The 18,001-nt window shown below is 50.2% G+C and overlaps 1 protein-coding gene and 1 long non-coding RNA gene across 5 annotated transcripts in view; one reads left to right on the forward strand and one right to left on the reverse strand.

Annotated features, from left to right (window-relative positions):
- Positions 1-14,067, reverse strand: part of Akap1 (A-kinase anchoring protein 1) — a 32,060-nt gene extending 17,993 nt beyond the window's left edge. For 2 of the 4 annotated variants that reach the window (XR_009380701.1, XM_059271497.1), the window contains exon 1: positions 2,529-2,713. The gene's annotated coding sequence lies outside the window, so the exon portion shown is untranslated. Of the gene's footprint in view, positions 1-2,528; positions 2,715-13,953 lie in introns of those variants that run through there. The other 2 variants (XM_059271498.1, XM_059271500.1) reach the window with 2 other exon arrangements.
- Positions 2,759-3,823, forward strand: LOC131917576 (uncharacterized). The gene is made up of 2 exons (XR_009380702.1): positions 2,759-3,031; positions 3,396-3,823. It is a non-coding gene; the product is annotated as an uncharacterized LOC131917576 (long non-coding RNA).
- Positions 14,068-18,001: the final 3,934 nt, after the last annotated feature.

Consider the following 18,001-nt stretch of genomic DNA (forward strand, 5'->3'; position numbering starts at 1 on the left):
CACACACACACATATACACATACACACACACACACACACACACACACACACACACACACACCCTTCAGCCTCACAAGGCTTCCCACCACCTTCCTTCCCTAACAAAGCTTGTTAGTTGCTCTTTGTCCCAGGCATTTGGGTTTTGGTTTTGGTTTTTAGAGACAGGGTTTCTCTGTGTAGCCCTGGCTGTCCTGGAACTCACTTTGTAGGCCTCAAAAAAAAAAAAAAAAAAAAAAAAAAAAAAAAAAAAATCTGCCTGCCTCTGCCTCCTGAGTGCTGGGATGAAGGACGTGCAGCACTACTACCAGCTGACATTTATTTTTTGGTTTCTCTGTGTTGTTTTGGAGCTTGTCCTGAATCTCACTCTGTAGACCAGGCTGGCCTCAAACAGAGATCCGACTGGCCCCGCCTCCCGAGTGCTGGGATTAAAGGCGTGTGCCACCACTGCCAGGCTGGCATTTGTTTTTTGTTTGTTTGTTTGTTTGTTTGTTTGTTTGTTTTTCGAGACAGGGTTTCTCTGTGTAGCTTTGCGCCTTTCCTGGAACTCGCTTTGGAGACCAGGCTGGCCTCGAACTCACAAAGATCCACCTGCCTCTGCCTCCCGAGTGCTGGGATTAAAGGCGTGCGCCACCACCGCCTGGCGGCATTTGGTTTTTAAAGCTGAACTTCCCAAGATATAAGGAGACTGAACACAGCATGTCCCAAAGCCCTCACGCTCCGCACTCAGAAGCGAACAGGAGGCTGCCAAGGCCACCTTCTCCCCCCAGGAGGCAGGCTGCCTGCAGTCAGGAAAGCCTCCCACAAGGATGCTCCCAGCCCTGCCCTAGGCTGGTGAGGAGGACACTCAGCTATTTTGAATCTGCTGGAATTAAACTGCTGCCTGCTTATTTTTAGCAGGTCCATTTGCCCAGGAATAGATGCATGCTGGCTTGTGGCCAAGCAGTCACACAGAGCTGAAGGCAGGCACGCGCTGCAGCCAGCGGGCCTTCGCAGTCATCTGCTCACTCCAGGTTCTAAAAGGGTCCCTTCTCCTTCCAGAAGTACCTGTGGCTTCTCTGAAAAGCCTCACTCCCAAACCAGCTGACAAACCTGTAACCACAGTCTAGAACCTTCTAAACAAGAAAACAACCCCTGGGAATGGCACAGAACAGTGTTGGCCCTGGTGACTAAGTCAGTTTTGGCTGCAGTTACTGGAAAAGGGGCTACCTGTAACCAACAGGAAAGCCAATCATAAAAACAACAGCTTAGGAGCCAAGAGCCCAAGTCCAGTGTGGGCTTGGCTCTGGTGGGAGACTCACACCACTTTGTGTGCTGGACAGCTGTCTACAAACCCTCCTGATTGGAACTCAAACATTCCTCCCAGTGTTCCACTGATGCCCACCAGGAGAGTGTGTGCCCTGGTGCTCCTCTCCAGAGCAAAGCACAGCAAACTCTTGCTAATGTGCCTTCTCTTCAAGAGGTCTCCCCGGGCAGGCAAGCCAAAGTGAAAGTCTAGCTGCCCGCCCGCAGGCTCTCCTGTATTTCCTGTATGGAGAACAGCAGCAGGCTGCTGGCTTCCACAAGGAAGTTCCCTGGGGTAGGAGTTGAGGGGAAGAAGACCAGGCACTCAGGGTCCCCTGCCTGGCTGCAAAGGAAAACCTCTAGTTTCCATCAGCAGCGCTTTCTGAACTCCCAGGTCGGCTGCTCCCTTGCTTACTCACATATTCAGACCTGTGCATGCGGCTTATCAGGAGCAGTTCTTCTGCCAGAAGCTCAGGGTCCAGGTAGAAGACTATCTCAGACCCAAGCACACCCTTACAGAAGTATTGGTAGAGTCCAGGAAAGCTTTTTTGAAGACCAGGATTAGGGTGGAGAGACGGTTCAGTGGTTAAGGGCACTTACTGTTCTCCCAGAGGACATAAGTTCGGTTTCCAGGACACATAAGATGATGTATAGCCATCAGTTCCAAGGTTTCTGACATCCTCTTCTGGCCTCCCTCGGCACCAGGCACACATGCAGTGTTCATACATATATGCAGGCAAAACACTCACACACATAAAATAAGTACATTCTCTTTTAAAAACCAGGATTTCTACAGGTTGCAATAGATATGGGGGAGAAATGACATTGTTATGGTTCTGATGATGCCTTTAAGAGTAGGAGAGTGGAGCAAACTCTCTGAGCAGAGCCTGAAGGTGTCCTAGGAGCTGACCTAAAGAGCCAGGGAGGAAGCCTGGCAAAATAAGTTTGTGACCTTTATAGTCAAGGCAGTGGCAGCCTGGTCAAAGTGGGGCAGATCACCAGAGGGCACTCCCCATGTGGTGGTTGACTGTCCCACGCTGGCAGTCAGCCACTTAGCCACAGGTTACTGAGCATTTGAAATATGACAAAATGTGACTCAAGAACTCACTTTCTAATCTTAAATAAAGTGAACTTAAATATCCACATGCTGGAGGCCACAGCCCAGAGGCAGCACAGTACTAGAGGGTTTTCCCAGAAAATCCTAGGACATGAGAGCTCCGGGCCAGAGTCAGGAAGCCAGTACCTACCTTGCTGGCAGAGTGCACTTTTGCCACTGAGGTGGGGGGTGATGGTGAGCAGGGGCCACTCTCCCACAGCAGCATGGCTGAGGCCCAGGATCACAGTGATGGAGCCATGCCTCAGGTGTGCCGGTCTTAGCCCAGCGCTGGTCTTCCCTTCATCCCTGGGGGGCTGAGCAAGCTGTGACTCATGAGAGCACCCTCAAGATTCCGAGTTAGCTCATAATGGCCTAGCTGGCCTGCCCAGGGTTAGCCCTACACACCCCCATTGTGACAGTCTCACAGGACAGCAAGCCAGCCAGTGCAGGCAGGCAGACAGACAGATAGATGCACCCTAGGGTAGCTCTAACTCCTTGTGTAGGTGGGTCAGCTATCAGGACATCATGGAATACTTTCTCAGCCTGCTTCGCAGTAGAAAGACAGAAGTTTGACCTAACATCTGAGGGGAAGACCTGCTTGGTGAAACTTCTCTGGCTAAAAAGGAAAATGAAAGTCTAGAAAAAGAGGCTCAGGTAAGGAGAGCTAGGAGCTCAAAGTCCTACTCTAGACACGGTGTCTTCCTTGCCAGCCCAATCAGGAGTTAACTAACTTCTAGTTTAGAGAATTTGGTAACACGGGCTGGAGAGATGGCTCACTGGCTGTTCTTGCAGAGGTCCTGGGTTCAATTCCCAGCACCCAACAGTGGCTCAAAACCCTCAGTGACACCAGTCCCGGGGGAACTGACAGCCTCTTCTGTTTCCTGAAATCACTGTATGGCATGGTGTGCATACACAGATGCACACCAGGAAACAAAAATAAAGGTCAAAGAAAGGAAACTTGGTACCAAAGGGAGCCAAGCACACAAGAACAGAGCATCTGCCTCTCCTCTGCTGACAGGTCTAGCAGCAGTCCCCTCCAGTGACGTTGGAAAACAGCCAAGCCCTTCTACAGTGGTCTCCCCGGCTGCTTCACCCTGGGCGGGGTGTGGTTTTGCAAATGTTAAAGACTGTGTCCAGTTCTTCCTGGCCCTCACCCTAGGTTCTTTCCTATGACTTGGCTTTACAAGTGAATTCTGTCAGACTCTGGGGGCGAAGACAAAGCAGATGCAGGAATGTGCTCCTGGGAACACGGAGTTCCACCTCAGCACCGAAGGCACCACACAGGCCTGCCCCAGAGCTAGGAGCAGTGATCTGACAACAAGCATACTTAGAGGTCATAATCCCAGCACTCCAGAGACTGAGACAGGAGGATCATCAGTTAGAGACCCTGTCTCAAGAGCAAGCAAATAAAAACTAAAAGACGGTATGTGCCTTCACAAGAGACAAGGCAAAGATGTCGATGTGTGGCCAACAACCAATGCAATGCCAGCAATCAAGAAATCACAAAGGTATAAGAGGAACATTTTTATTCCATAAATATTTATTGGCAACTCCAAGTACCAGGCAGCATAGGATAGAAGTGAATGAGAAACTCTTGAACTTTCCACAGTTTTTTGGAGGTCAAAACCCATGATCTCTTCCCTAGTGAGCTGCCCACACTGCTACTGACTGGTCCAAAGGACAGGAAAAGTCCCTGGCGGTTGGAGGAACAAGCAGAAAACACGGTGCCCTCTTCCTCAGGCGGGGATGTTCTAGTGTCCTTGTGTGGGGACGAGAGGACTTTAGACTGGGTGCCTCATGAGGAGCCAGGGAGAGCTGGCTTGCACACCAGAGCCACTTTTTCCACCTGGGGGCTCAAACCCAGAGCGCTCTCCTTCACAACTTCCAAAAGGTAAAGCCTCTGTTACTTTAGTTGTCCCTGCTGAACAGTAGTCAGTCCTGCGTTTAGTCCCATGCCCGCAATGCAGACCTTCAGAGGTACCTGCTCTCCTGCTCTCCTGCGCACATGAGCCTACTTCCTGCTAGCCACCCACCTACGTCCACACACACTCTCAGCACGGTCCTGAAGGATGTGTTGTTCTGCCAAGACATGGGAGGAAATCCAGACAGGAGCGGGTGTCACATCCAGGAAGAACACAACAGGTGGAGAGGATTCCCAGGAGGAAGAGGAGGCAGAACCAACAGAAAAGGATATATCCCCAGAGCAACACAGAACTCTTAGGAGGATCTGATATGTTCGATCCCAAAGCCTTCCCACCGACAGCATAAAGACTGCTCCAATGGCAAAGGTCAGGAAAGCAGGGAGCTAGCAAAGACACAGAAGTATAGAAAGCAAGTAAGGCTGGGCATGGTGGTGTATATGTACAATCCCAGTACTTGGGGTGGGGATGGGGACTGAGGAAGGAGGATGGTGAACACCAGACAAGCCTGGGCTACACAGTGAAAGGGGGGGGGGAGAGAGAAGGAGGGAGGGGGGGGGGGAGAGAGAGAGAGAGAGAGAGAGAGAGAGAGAGAGAGAGAGAGAAACAGAACTTTGTAGCCACAGATAATGTTTATGAATAGTAATATCAAATTATGCTACTATACTGAGAAAAAGAGAAAGAAGTTGTAGGAATGAACAGAGTGCTCACTTTCTTTCACAGTAGAAAACCAGACAGTATTTTCTAAAGAAGAAGAAAAGAAGGAGGGGGGAATCGAGTGAGCAAGCAAGCAGACTAGAGGACAGCTGGAAGCCAGCTCAAGCAGTTCGGAGCACGAGCACGCCCCGCTCTTAGAGAGGACCTGACTCAGGTCCCAGCACCCACACTAGGTGGCTCAGAACCACCTGTGAGTCCGGCGCCAGGGAACACCATTCCTCAGGCTTCCTTGGATACTCTCACACAGGCAAGCACACATACACAAAACTAAAAATACTACATAAAGAGAGAAGAAGGAAGGAAGGAGGAAGGAAGGAAGGAAGGAAGGAAGGAAGGAAAGAGGGAAGGCTCAAGGTGGCTTCCAAGGTGCTGTCACAGGACAAAGGACTGTCTAGGGATAATACCCGGGGACAATACCTTGTGCATTCTGGACAAGCCCTGTACCAATGAGTTACAGTCCCAGCAAAGGACTGTCCCTTCAAGTCTTGTGAATAATCAAAAGGTCAGTGTGGCCTGCCAAGGAATTGGATCCAACCCCCAGAACAATAAACAAACAAATCACTTTCTCTCCATAAGCAATGCTGAGACAGACTTCACTCAACAGTCTAGGGTCTTGGTTTGGTTTTGAGACAGATTCTCACTATGTAGCTCAAGTGGACTTTAAATCTTTAAATCATAACCTTCCTGCCTCAGCCTCCAAGCATTGGGATTACACGCATATGCCATCATGACCAGTTAAACTATATACAAGTGGAAACGGATGCTCTCTTATCACACAGTATGTCTTTCTTGCTGACCAAGATAAATACACAGTCGTATCAGCTCACGTACAAACTTGTAATGCTCTCTTTTCTCATAATGGATGGCATTTTTGCTTCAGATACCCCTAAACTAACATAGCAGTAAAAATCAAGAAGAGAACATGCTCACCGAGAGAGCTTTTGGGAACCATGGCAACAGTCTCCCCACCCTTAAGGTAGCAGGACCCATCATTTAATAAAGGTATCAATACCCACCGTGAGCTAGCTCCATGGGGGCTGGGGAGAGTTGTCTCAGGCAGCAGAGGTGGAGGAAGGAATGGAGACTCAACTTTCAGATAATTAGACAATGCAATGAAGAACTTCATGTAATATGCCTGTCGTCTCTCAACCGGTTGAGAGCACAGAGGCCCAAGGCACCCCTGGCACATCCCCCCATGCATGGAAAAGTAATGGGAGGGCTAAGAAATGCTTCCTTGTCTTTTCTGGGCCCTGCGGTTGAGATGAGAAAGGCTAGGTAGAGTCTCGGGGATGAGAAGCTCTAGGTAGAAGGGTAGAGAATTATGCCTCTTGGAAGAAGAGCCACCAGAGCTTCGGAACTGAAAGAGTGGGGAGCCATGCCAGGATGAAGGTGGCTCGGAGAGGGAGAGAAGTCCCAGGCAGAGAAAACATGTGCCAAAGTCCTCAGGCAGGAACAAGCTTGGCTAGCTCCCGCGAGAGCAAGGAGAGGCCAAGATAGGGTCAGAGGAATGACTGGCTCCACATCCCCCACAGAAGCTAAGGAACCACGGGACTCAAAAACATGCGGGAACATACTTCCAGAGGGCCAACTGTTTTCCAGAGTCGGGGTGCTTTGTTCTTAATTCATAAACTGCCTCCAGAATCACGATGCACCTGGCTAGAAACATAACAGATATATTTTCTAGGTAAACCGGCTTGTTTTTTACCCAGAATCTCAGCACACATGCTTGCTAGGAAGCCCTGCAGCCACAATACACATTAGCTTAGAGAGCCACTGCTGGACCAGTGTCCTGAGCACTAGCCCTCACGTGGGTCCAGCCCCTGGAGGTAGGTGTGCCCATGTACAGTACACACACACACACACACACACACACACACACACACACACACACACCCTCACATAAGTTCTTGCTAGTCCTTGAGTCGGACCTTGCAACAACAACCTTGCTCTCCAGCCAACATAAACCATAGGCCACAGAGGGCCTTATATGGCTTGAAGCTTTCTTAATCAGGAACAGATAGATGGGCTGGAGTTGGCAGCTGAGTTCGAGGGAAGGAGGAAGGGGGAGAGCGGAAAGAAAAGTATGAGGAACAGGCAAACTTGTCAAACTTCTTTTTCATCCCTCTTCCGTCTCAGTGGCTTCCTCCCAGCAAAAAATTCCGAGTGGGGGTAGGGGTATATGACTGATGATGTGCCCCAGAGGAGAGCCTAGCACGTGAAAGTTCCTGGGTTACACACACACACACACACACACACACACACACCCTCCTTCTCACTCCCTTCCACCTACCTCCCCACACACACACACATACACCCACACCGACACACCCACACACCCCTACCTACTGGGACCACTTTGACACCTCCTGTGCTTGTATTTTGAGTGAAGTTGAAGACAGCAGTAATGGGACTGCCAGTCAACACATAGTTTCAGACTTTTTATGCTATTTAGTGGCCAGCCCTTATATTTCAGCAACTTCACTAAAAAGGTGGGGATGGGTGGGAAATTCGCTGCCGGGGTATCAAGGGGCCTCATTTCCTAAGACAGTACCTGACCCATCTCCCTAGCTCACTGATGGCCTCAGTCACATGCCTGCCTGGTCCTGCCCCAAACCCAGAATAGAAAAGACAACCTCAGAGACCTCTTAGTGGGCCCGTGCTCAGAGGCTACAGCAATTTCTAAGGGTGGCTTTAGTCTCCTCCTTCCCCCGATTAGGTAGCAGTGGCCCCCTAGGACCTGTCCTGGGCACTTAGAGCCACATACACTTGACTCTCCTGAAGGATGCCACCTGCTAAAAATAACTCCAAGCTTGGTGGAGTGGGTCACACCGAAGCCAAAGGACAAAGCCGGGAGGTTATTCTCCAGAGCTGGTCTCTCTCCAGGGCAGCTAGACAAGTCAGAAGTCACTCCTGCTCCGCCTCTGCTGGAGTGACAAGAAGAGAGACCAGCGGACAGGAGCTGCCTCCGAATGGAGTGCCATCTCTCACCCGAACAGAGGCACAGCCACACCAAGGCTGGAGAGAGTCTGGGGGCTGCCTTGGACCGACCTTGCTGTTTCCTCCTCTCTTGGGTAACAGCCTACTGAGGGACAGGGGGATGGTCTCATGACCTCCATGTGAGGTCTGACAGGCACTGTTATTATTAGCCAAGGAATGAGTGACTTCAAGGTTGTCTTGCATCCTGCTCAGTTTCCCAGACCCTGAGGCTTCCCTATTCAGTAATTACTTGTGCATTTCAAAGGTGCATTTCCCTAATGATGACAGGGCTTTGTAAAGAGTTAAAAGAATAAGATCTGAAATGGGACCTGAATAGCTCCACAGGGTTGTAATGAGGCTTAACTGACTCAAACTACTGAACAGGCTCAGTCTGTGGGATAAACTTTTCATTCTTGAAGACTCCAGTTTCACACTGTGGATGAGAGGAGGTGATAATGAAGAAGTAAGGACAGTCTCAAGGCCACACCAGTATGGAGAAGTAAAATCCACATCAACTCAGACCCAAAACTGGTGGTGTCCTGGGGTCACCTTACCTACCCTCTTTGGGGGTCACAGTTTCAAACTAGAGATACTTAACCTCAGGGATAAACAGATAAAAAGCAAAATAAAAAAATACCTAGATAGTTACAGTGATAGGCACAGGTAGTCTTGGCTACTTGGGAAACTGTGGAGGGAATCCCTTGAGCCCAGGAGCCTGGGACCAGCCACGGCAACACAGTAAGACTCCATTTCAATAAATAATTAATATTCTAATAAGTGCTCACCAAATGTGGGCTGCACATCTGTAACATTAAGTTCAAGGCCACTTCGGGAAGGTTCAAACAAAGCAGACCCAGGGCCAGATTGTTAAGTTTCTTTCTTTCTTTTTTTTTAAGATTTATTTTTTATTATGTATACAGAAGAGGGCACCAGATCTCATTACAGATTGTTGTGAGCCACCATGTGGTTGCTGGAAATTCAACTCAGGACCTCGGGAAGAGCAGTCATGCTCTTAACCTCTGAGCCATCTCTCCAGCCCAAGTTTCTTCCCAGATCAAAACATCCTATCCTACAGGGCAGCTACTTAAACAGGGATATAAACTACTAAAAATTAGCTTCAAGAGCTCCCTGAAATGGAACAGATTCACTAGGCTCCTCCCGGCCAGAGTAAATTATAAAAGCTGAGAGTCCCTCTCAGAGGGAAAAAAGCTGAGCCGCAAACAAGACTGAGAAGAGCTGCAGAGACTCAGACCAGACCAGCGGCCTGGAAGAGGCAGCAAGCAGCCGAGCTGCACCCAAGAGGTCCAGACCAGAGGCACTTGGAAAGGATTCTCTCCAACCTGTTGAGCTGCCTGCAGGCTGTGCAGTGTGCTCCAGGTTCCCAGCTCTGCGAGCTGTCTCTCACCCATGCTGGGGTGGGCCTTGGTGATGCCGCTGTCTTTGAGTCATTTCTGCTCCTATAAATAACCCCTCACCCACACTCTTATAAGTAGCCCCAATAAAACTCATTGGTTCACTAAGCTGGACTTCGATGGCATCCACGCTTTGGTCTGCCATGTGACCCCTAGGTGGGGTAAGTAGGCGTCTGTCCACTCCCCCCAGATTCATCCCACACTAACATTTCAGGGTCAACGCCAGAACCACTATTTTCCCATCGACTGTAAAGGTACACCTCCTAACACCAAGATGGGCTGCTAGGAAGTCAGACACAGTAACAGTAGCTCCTAGCTGTCATCCCAGCACTTGGAAGGTTCTGACAATCATCTGAGGCCAGCTGGGGCGATACAGCACACCCCTGAGATACACAGGCAGACCCTGTCTCAGAAAAAAATGTATTATAGGCACAGGATAAAAATTCAAACTGACTTAGCAGAGAGGCTTCACATAGGTCCTTCTGGTGACATATGACATTTGGAGACCAAGGACAAGGAACACAGACGGGTCTTAGAGAACCAATAAGACCCTTTACAATAATGAGCAAAGCTCTAAACAAAAATAAGGGCTTCAGGTCTGGTTGCTCTGCTCCATGCTCACTCACGCCCCCAGGCCTCTCACTAGACTCATTTCTCAACCTCTTTCCTAAGGGACCACCCCCATCCCCACTGCAGACCAGAATTTGCTTCTTAACATTCCATGAAAAGAAAAACTGTCACCAAAGCAGTTGGGCTTGTGAACTATTAATACTAAAACCCAAACATGGTGTTTTTAGAGAGATTTACAGGTGAGGCAGCTCAGATTTTGGAGTAGGACAAAGAATATTCTAGACCTGCACCAGCCAAAACTTTGTATGGTGATGGAATGTTTGTGACTTGCGCTGCCCAGCGTGGCGGCCCAACCACATTCCTCTAGCAGTCCCCAGGTACCCACCTTGCCCTAACTCCCAGGGCATAATCAGTATACTTTTTAGGTATAAGCCTGCGACTACCAGCTCGCTCGCTCTCGCTCTCTCTCTCTCTCTCCCCCCCTCTCCCCACACTCAGAATACATTTAATGCCTTTCCTTCACCAAGTCTTTTTTTACCAATCAAAAAAAAAAAAAAAAATAGACCCTAGAGGGCCAGCAGGCTGGTCGGAGCTTGAAGAGCTACAGCAAGCCCTGAACTCTTGCCAGCTAAGGCCAGCAGCGACAGGCCTTCCTCTACCCTGAGCACCCCATGCATCCCCTCCGGAAGTCACTTTGTTGCCTTGCTTTGCTCCTGATGCAAATGGGCCTCAATGACAAGGCTCAGTGAACACAAGTGGTCAGTATACGGGACAGGGAACAGAACGTTTACAAACATGAACTCCGAACACAGGGACTTGGACAGAATGGCATGCACCATCAGGAGGAGGGAAATAGGGGTGAACAGTGATGCTGTATGCTTCTAATCCTGCACTTGGAAGGCTGAAGTCAGAGGACTGTGGGTTTAGGCTGGCCTTAGTTATATAGTGGGTCTCAAAAAAAGAAAAAGAACACTTGGGGCTAAAGGTCAATGATACAGTACTTACCATGCATAAGGCCCCTATGTTCAATCCCAAGGACTTGAGAAAGACCGAGAGACTGACTACACCAGGAAGGAGAATCAAAACCTGCCCTATGAAGCCAGATTTAGGACTTAAACACACCCCACTATAGAGATTAGCAACTTTCAAACATCGTAAGATGATTTCATCGGGGCATGGGGCCCACAGAACCCAAGCACCTCCCCATATTGAAGTTCCTAGGATGGCTATTCAAAGAAACAAATGCCAGACACAAACTTCCCCCAAACAGGAAAAGACTGGGCTGCAGAGAGGCCCAGGCATGGCAGACTCACATGGAAGATTAGGAAGGAGTGGCCACGGAAAACGGGACAGCTCTCCAGGTACATGAGCTCCGATGCCTTAAAATGCCAGTTTGATCGAGATATGTTGACCCAGGAGGCTAGGTGGCAAAGCATGGAGAAACCAATTTGTCTTCTCTTTCCTTCTAAGCAAGTTACTAGGTCAGAGGCTAGGGGAGGGAGTGTTTTTATATTTAAGTAATCAAATGATTGAGTCAAACACAGGGATTCCTTGTGAGTGAGGGATACTATACTTAAGTGCCTGCCGTATACCAGGCACAGACCCCAGTCTCAAATATGATTCCATCCATACTTGGGATGAGAAAGGAAAAACTGGAAGTTTAAAACCACCTTCCTCCATAAACTATGCTATGACCAGACTCTGGATCGGGTCCAAGTATAATCTGGCTTACTGGTTAGCAAGACATAATTGCTGTAAAGTACTGATGTTCAACAACCCGACACACCACTTTCGGCATCTGAGCAGACAACGTACATCAGATAGCTATATCTCGGCTGTCACCCTGCAGTGGCCAAGTGTGAATGCAATTTCTACAAACAGCTGGGAGATAGGAGAGACTCCTCTGAGGAACTCCGTGTAGACACAAACCCACTAGATCCAGACCAGTCTCACCCACTGGGTTAGACAGCCACCTGCACACTCCACAGAACAAGGCCTACTGAACTGGCAAAATGACTGTAAAACTGAAGCTTTAGTGATTTGCATACCTGTAGGGTACAAGGACCTCCTCTAACCCAAGCCATTTTCCATATTTCACAAGACTATACCCAGGAATTACCCAGAACCTACAAAACAGGTTAGAGGTGAAAGAAAGCTCAGGTCCAAAAAGCTCCCCAAACATAACCTCGCTTGTTCCTTAGGCTCTGGGGGAAAAAAAATCTTAAATAATCTGCAGGTGAACCACTTAAATGCCAACAACAGAGGAATCCGATATGAGAACAACTCCTTCAGAGTCCCTAGATGCTCTGTACCTTTAAGAGAGGAATAGGTAGGTAGCCCTAAGACTCTATGCCTCACTTTCTAAAAAAAAAACGTTTAAAACAAAAACAAAACACCCCATGGTCACTACTTTGGGAAGGATTCTGCAGTTAAACGAGCATGTGAGGTTAATTTCCTGGAGCAATAGCTTTTCGTGAACTGTGTTCCTGGACGGCAACTTCAATACTCGGGTATAGAGGGAGGTGGAAACCACCAGAGATGGTTACATCAGGTCCAGCGGCCCTAATTTCACTGCAGGAATTAAATTTAAACCCCAAGCAGCCTCCACCTCAGTAGGGGAAAGATCGGCAGTTTAACCTCACTAATTGCCCTACCCATACACCCTATCCTACTGGGTTTGAGAAGCCTCCACTCACACCTGGAGCGAAGTCCACCGGGTTTGTGTTAACCACAGCCCAATGGTAGAAAGGTACCGATCGCCCGAGCCATTTCCCGGGGGAGAAAGGTCCCGTTATATACAGGGCTTCCCAGAGGTCTCTTCTGCACAGCACAATACCATCAGTGCCTTCCCTCCCGCGGAAAGGAAACAGGAAAAGCCATAACCTAGGGCACCGGAGTAGTTGACACCGGAATGTCGGCCTGTTACGCATCCAGAGGTCTCTCCAAGTACATTTTTACCTATGACCCCGGCAAAGTCCCCCCATGACTCCTGCAAAGTCCCTCCAGATCACCAACCTGGGACGGGAAGGAAGGTGGAGCGTGACAAGTGACACTGGACTCCCCCCACCCCCAGGCCAGAAGTCAGCGGGCACCTGGAGCTAGAGGTTCTCCACCTTTCAGGACAGGCTTTTGTGGCCACAAGCCCTAATCCCCTTTAAGATACCCAAGTCCTCAACCTCCCGATCCTAACTCGGTTCTTATGGTCCCTCCACCGCCAATAGGCTTGGGACCTGTCTCGCGTCCCATCCTCCCCGCTGCGACGGCAGAGCTCGCTCCAATAGTTCATGGCACTGAACTCCAGGAACCTTGCGTACCTGCTCGGGTTTGCCACCACCGCCGGGCCAACCCAGAACGAATTAACCGGGCCCAGAAGTTAGATGAGGCTCTGAAAGTGACCAATTCCAACTCCGATCCCTCAGCCAAGAAAGGGATCGGTCCCCAAGGACCTATTCTCCCGCCTTGGGCACCAGGTCCTGGACAGAGACCGCCCCGCTGCCTCCTCTCCACGCTCAAACTGGGTACACACGACCTTTGAAAAGTAAACGCGAGCGAGGCTGGGCGACCTTGGGTGGGACGCGCTCGGGTTCGCTACCCAGAAGGGTGAGCCAGCCCTGGGAAAGTTGAGGCGCACCGGGACGCCCGGGGGATTACGCCCTCATCCCCATCCTAGAGGCCAGTGACGTGCCGGGGATGGGAGGGGGAGCAGGGGCTCAGAGCTGCGCCCCAAGCTAAGCGCACGCGATCTGACAGCAGCGGCCCGCGGGGCAGACCGCTCGACGGGGAAAGGAGGACCAAGGGGCGCGCGGGTCACTGAGACACAGACCCGCCAGCTTCACAGCGGGCCCCGTGCACACACCGCTCCGTCCCCGGGGCACCTGGCGCGCGCGTCGCACCCGGCACCTGCACCCCCAGGCTCCCCATCACCCCAACTCGCTCTCCCTCCGGGCCCGGCCGGCGGGTGCCCGCGCCAGCCGCTACTTACCTGCTCCCGGGCGACCGTCTAGGTACACAGTCCTCCCGCCACCGCCCCCTGGCCCCCGCCTAGCCCCGCGGCCCTGCCCTGCAGCGCTGCAGCCCGCTTCGGCCGCTCCCCCACGTGCTAGCCCAGGCCGGGCGAACACAGAGACATTAAATACTGAGGACGCGCAACGACGTGCCCGCGGCGCGACGCAAAGCCCCGCCCCTCGCCCTCGGGCCCCCGCGTGCCCCCCCTGGCCCGCTCGACCTTCCTGCGCGTGCGCGACACCGGCCGCTCCCTCCCCCGGCTTGCGCGCGCCTCTCTCCCAGCTGCGCCAAGAGGGGCGCGGTCTGGAGCGCTCGGCTGACATCCCGGCGCCGCTCGGGCACCCCCCCCCCCGCTGGTGCTCTCGCGAGAGGAGCCGTAGTCGCGGCGGGCGGAGGAGATGGCTGTGCGTGCGTCCCGCGCTCGGCCCAGGGGTGGGTTACCGGTGTCTCCGTGCCCGGCGCAGGGAACTTGGCATGCGTGGGGGAGGTCTCTGCGTCTTCCCAGGTGTCAGGCAGGTCCCTGCCTCCGGACGGTATGTCCTTTGGAAAAAGCCAGAGAAGCTGCTTGGTGAGGGACCAGGCTCCCCTTGTCTCGGGTTGTAGCTTTCCCGTAACCTTGCGAGTATAACGTAGCGTTGCGAGGATAATAGGTGGCCATTAAGATGGCTCAGTAATGTGGATACTGTGTAGCACTCGAATGCCAGGTGCTTTCCCATTTTCGCAGATTTAGTGATGTCGAAGTGAGTTTTCCTCTAAATGGTTCGGGTTTTTGGAAAGTTTGCCTTCGAAGAAGTGGTCACCGTGAGTCACTGCCTCCTCCCAACAACTTTGGAAAATAAAATAATCTTCAGACAGTCGGATAGGACGGGGGTTCTGCTGTCCAGTCCTGCTCTGGACCTTAAAACGTAGGCACTTTTTGTTTCCTTTTTTTTTTTTTTTTAATATTCTGAGACTGTCTAGTGTAACCTGCACTGGCTTAAACCTGCAAAGGTAGCTGAGGCTGACCTTGAACTCCTGATCCTCCTGCCTCCACCTCCCCGAATGTTGGCATTACAAAGGCAACGTGGTACTTTAAATGCACATTTTAAAAACAAAATACAGAAAAAATACCATATTAAGAACTGACCATTACTTGGGAATGATCAAGAAGCTGTGGCCATTGATTCGAGACTAGATGCTGGCCTGAGCTAATGACCTGGCACTCAGGGACTCTGAGGATGTTAGAAGTAGAGGGAGGAGACTCACTCATGTTGTTATGGTTAAGGAAGGGGCAACGGGGAATGATAATCCTTCTTGCTTGAGTTTCTGTGGGAATCAAGAATGGGAAAAGTGCTGGTAGACAGGCATTTGGTTTATTTGGGACCCATTAACTTTGGGCTGTTTTTGCAAATAGCAACTGAGTTGGATGTGCAAGTCTGGAGTTAAAAGGAGAATGGGTAGGAAATACAGATATGTAAAATTATGTAAAAAGGGAACTCACACACATTTATACACGTTTGGGGGTGTTTTGTTTTCCCTTTGCTTTAGATAGGTTCTTACTAGGTAACTCAGGCTGGCTCAAATTTGTGATTTTTTCATATTAGTTAGTCTCCTTAGTGCCATGATTACAGCTGTGCACCACCATACTTGGCTTAAAGTGGGGGATACTTTAAAGAACAGAAGGAAACAAGCAAGAAAAGAGAGGGAAAAAAAATTTAAAAATATGGGCCTGGAGAGATAGCTTAAAGGTAAAAGGGTTAAGAGCACTTGCTGTACAGGCTTGAAGACCTGAGTTTGGAACTCCAGCACCCGTGTTCAAAGCTGGCTGTGTAGCTGGCGGTGGTGACGTATGCCTTTAATCCCAGTACTCAGGAAGCAGAGGCGGGAGGATCTCTGTGAATTTGAGGCCAGTCTGGTCTACAGAGTGAGTTCCAGGACAGCCTGGTCTACAGAGTGAGTTCCAGGACAGCCAGGGCTACACAGAGAAACCCTGTCTTGAAAAAACAAACAAACAAACAAACAAAGCTGGCTGTGTGGGTCTGATGGGATGGTTCAGGGGGTAAAGGCACCTGCTGCCAAGCTTGAAGTCCTGAGTTCTATTTCCAGGACCCACTTGATGGAAGAAAATAACCAAATCCTAAGAGTTGTCTTCTTCTCTTCCCTGTCCCCTCACATCTTTACCTCTGGAGTGCTGGTGTTACAGATGTACGTGACAACCCTGGTTTATGTGCCCCGGGCTGGGGATTGAACCCAGGGCCTCTTGTATGAGAGACCAGCACTCTACCAACCTGGCTACATCCCCAGCCCCCTTGTGAAGCTCTTTTGTAAAAAGTCAGTGTCGTAGCAGTGTCTCCAATCCCAAGGTCACATCTTTGAGAAATGCCATAGCATTTCTGTTGGAAGAGTCCACAAAGACATTTCAAGGGATGATAAATATGAGCTGTCTACAATGTGTATACATTAGAGGAGCCCCTCCGCTTTCCACTCTACTCCCAATTCCCTTACAAAGAAAATGCATTTAGTTATGTCCCAGGCCTGTGTGTCTGCAGGGGATATCCCTAAGGATGTCAATGAGCAGAATTCGGGAGCAACTCTAACTGCACATGACTAACTAGTACTTCCCAACACTTAATCCCTGGCACGAAGCGAAGGTCTTTGTTCTAATCCTCCACCAACCTCAAAAACTTATTATAATGTATTCCTGTTTCAAATCCCTTAGTCACACACACAGCAACAGAGTCAAGATTTCAACCCAAGCTTCCTGACTCAGAACCCATTGATTAACCAGCCGGCTTTGCTACAGATAGATACTCAGGGCCTCAGGGAGCAGTTTTACATGGAGAAATGAATCTGTTGCGGGGAGGAATTGTGTCCTCTAAAAAAGATACACTGAAGTCCTAAACCCCTTTGCCTCCAAATGCATCCTGATTTTTCAGGCTGTTGCTGCAGGTGCTGAGTGGAAATCACATCTCTATTCCAACAGAGGATGGCTACTAAGTGGCGATCACCCTGTATTCCTGTAGAACTGGGGTTCTATAAGAAGAAACCCTAATTCAACCCACTTGGTGTGTGATTGATGACCTTATAAGTAGAGTTACAAAGTCATTGAGACAGAGAGAACAACCTGTGAGAATGGAGTTCCAGGGAGGGCGGGGAGTTAGCTTGGTGGCAGAGCACTTGGCTAGAACATACAAGGCCCTGAGTTTGATCTCCAGCATCAGAAAGAAATAAAAAGTGGGTCGGTGGGGATGCCAAAGGTTGCCAGCAAACCATCAAAATCTGGGGAAAGACCAGGGAATCATTCCTCTGCAGCTTTCAGGACGTACACTGATTTTAGACTTGCCTCCAGAAGTGTGAGACAGTTAAGTTTCTGTTGTTTTGAGCAAGTCAGTTGTCATACTGAATTTAGCTACTGTAGCCTCCATAAACTAAAGCAGTGCCCTCCTCTCCTGAGCCCCTGGAGCCCGATTCATCAAAGGAAATGTGATGCCAGTGGGTGGGGAGAGGGAGCGGTTACCTGCCTCCCCTTTGGCCTCACAGGGCAGGGCCCTTGTGCAAGAGGCTTTGACGAAGTGCTCTCAGATAAGCATAGCCCAAGCCAGTCACCACCACTAACTACTTGGGAATTTCTCCTAGTCTCAGTTCCCCTTCTCTTGTTCAGTGTGTAGCTGACCTAGGTATGATGGGCCATTTCCCAGAGTCCCACTCCTCCTCTCTTCCCAGCTCCTTCCACTGGGCATTTCAAAAGCTTGGAACCGGAGCTTAAAAAAAATAAAATTAAAAAAAAAAAATCTGCATGCCCTCAACAGGATGGAGTCTGCTCAAAGCGAATGTAAGCTTCCCCGATGGCAAAGCTCGGACAGGTAGGAAATCACATCATGAGAGCCCACGAGCCGATTCACTGGATTCCTGAGAGATAACAGTTAGGACCCTCCCCGAGGCTTCCTAAGCTTGCTGGATGCCAGGGTACAGCTGCTTGGATGCTTGGATCGGGGGAGTCCAGTGTGCCGTGTTTATTTGGGTAGTTTGCACAGCCGTTCCGACTT

The sequence above is a fragment of the Peromyscus eremicus genome, chromosome 8a (genome assembly GCF_949786415.1).
Source record: "Peromyscus eremicus chromosome 8a, PerEre_H2_v1, whole genome shotgun sequence".
NCBI classification, from domain to species: Eukaryota; Metazoa; Chordata; class Mammalia; order Rodentia; family Cricetidae; genus Peromyscus; species Peromyscus eremicus.